The sequence below is a fragment of the Lolium perenne genome, chromosome 7, assembly GCF_019359855.2.
Source record: "Lolium perenne isolate Kyuss_39 chromosome 7, Kyuss_2.0, whole genome shotgun sequence".
In the NCBI taxonomy this organism is placed as follows: domain Eukaryota; kingdom Viridiplantae; phylum Streptophyta; class Magnoliopsida; order Poales; family Poaceae; genus Lolium; species Lolium perenne.
In genome coordinates this window covers 209,211,921-209,214,456 of record NC_067250.2, presented here as the reverse complement: position 1 = coordinate 209,214,456, position 2,536 = coordinate 209,211,921, and positions in this window count along the sequence as shown.

Below are 2,536 nucleotides of genomic sequence, written 5' to 3'. Positions count from 1 at the left end.
TCTTATGGGAGAGACACCTCTAGTGAACTATGGACCCCGGTCCAATTCTCTATACTGAAATACAATCTACTGCAATACTGTTCTACTGTTTTCTGCAAACAATCATCATCCACACAATACGGTTAATCCTTTGTTACAGCAAGCCGGTGAGATTGACAACCTCACTGTTTCGTTGGGGCAAAGTACTTTGGTTGTGTTGTGCAGGTTCCACGTTGGCGCCGGAATCTCTGGTGTTGCGCCGCACTACATCCCGCCGCCATCAACCTTCAACGTGCTTCTTGGCTCCTACTGGTTCGATAAACCTTGGTTTCATACTGAGGGAAAACTTGCCGCTGTACGCATCACACCTTCCTCTTGGGGTTCCCAACGGACGCGTGCTGTACGCGTATCAGTTGTCCCAATTTCTGTCACTTTGGGGCCTCGGGTTCCGGACAGCAACATGTGTATACAACTTGCAGGTAAGATCAATAAACAATGAATATCATCATGAAACAATAACATGTTCAGATCTGAGATCATGGCACTCGGGCCCTAGTGACAAGCATTAAGCATAACAAGTTGCAACAATATCATAAAAGCACCAACAACGGATACTAGACACTATGCCCTAACAATCTTATGACTATTACATGACCAATCTCATCCAATCCCTACCATCCCCTTCAGCCTACAGCGGGGGAATTACTCACACATGGATGGGGGAAACATGGATGGTTGATACGTCTCAAACGTATCTATAATTTCTTATGTTCCATGCTACTTTTATGATGATACTCACATGTTTTATACACATTATATGTCATTATTATGCATTTTCCGGCACTAACCTATTGACGAGATGCCGAAGAGGCAGTTGCTGTTTTCTGCTGTTTTTGGTTTCAGAAATCCTAGTAAGGAAATATTCTCGGAATTGGACGAAATCAACGCCCAGGGGCCTATTTTTGCACGAAGCTTCCAGAAGTCCGAAGAGGAAACAAAGTGGGGCCACGAGGCGGCGCCACACTAGGGCGGCGCGGCCCAAGCCCTGGCCGCGCCGGCCTATTGTGTGGGCCCCTCGTGACGCCCCCTAACCTACCCTTCCGTCTACATATAGTCTTCGTCGCGAAACCCCCAGTACCGAGAGCCACAATACGGAAAACCTTCCAGAGACGCAGCCGCCGCCAATCCCATCTCGGGGGATTCAGGAGATCGCCTCCGGCACCCTGCCGGAGAGGGGAATCATCTCCCGGAGGTCTCTTCATCGCCATGATCGCCTCCGGATCGATGTGTGAGTAGTTCACCCCTGGACTATGGGTCCATAGCAGTAGCTAGATGGTCGTCTTCTCCTAATTGTGCTATCATGTTAGATCTTGTGAGCTGCCTATCATGATCAAGATCGTCTATTTGTAATGCTACATGTTGTGTTTGTTGGGATCCGATGAATATTGAATACTATGTCAAGTTGATTATCAATCTATCATATATGTTGTTTATGTTCTTGCATGCTCTCCGTTGCTAGTAGAGGCTCTGGCCAAGTTGATACTTGTGACTCCAAGAGGGAGTATTTATGCTCGATAGTGGGTTCATGCCTCCATTAAATCTGGGACAGTGACAAAAAGTTCTAAGGTTGTGGATGTGCTGTTGCCACTAGGGATAAAACATTGATGCTTTGTCTAAGTATATTTGTGTTGATTACATTACGCACCATACTTAATGCAATTGTCTGTTGCTTGCAACTTAATACCGGAAGGGGTTAGGATGATAACCTGAAAGTGGACTTTTTAGGCATAGATGCATGCTGGATAGCGGTCTATGTACTTTGTCGTAATGCCCTGATTAAATCTCATAGTACTCATCATGATATATGTATGTGCATTGTTATGCCTTCTTTATTTGTCAATTGCCCAACTGTAATTCGTTCACCCAACATCTATTTATCTTATGGGAGAGACACTGATGTCTACGCCCCCTCCTTTTCCTGTAGACAGTGTTGGGCCTCCAAGAGCAGAGGTTTGTAGAACAGCAGCAAGTTTCCCTTAAGTGGATCACCCAAGGTTTATCGAACTCAGGGAGGAAGAGGTCAAAGATATCCCTCTCATGCAACCCTGCAACCACAAAGCAAGAAGTCTCTTGTGTCCCCAACACACCTAATAGGTGCACTAGTTCGGCGAAGAGATAGTGAAATACAGGTGGTATGAATAAATAGTAGCAACGGCACCAGAAAAGTGCTTTGCCCAGGACAGTAAACAAGCAGTAGTAACGCAGTAAAACAGTAAACAAGCAGCGATAGCAGTATTTAGGAACAAGGCCTAGGGATCATACTTTCACTAGTGGACACTCTCAACATGGATCACATAACAGAATAGATAAATGCATACTCTACACTCTTGTTGGATGATGAACACCATTGCGTAGGATTACACGAACCCTCAATGCCGGAGTTAACAAGCTCCACAATTCAATGTTCATATTTAAATAACCTTAGAGTGCATGAAAGATCAATACGACTAAACCAAGTACTAACATAGCATGCACACTGTCACCTTCACACTATGTA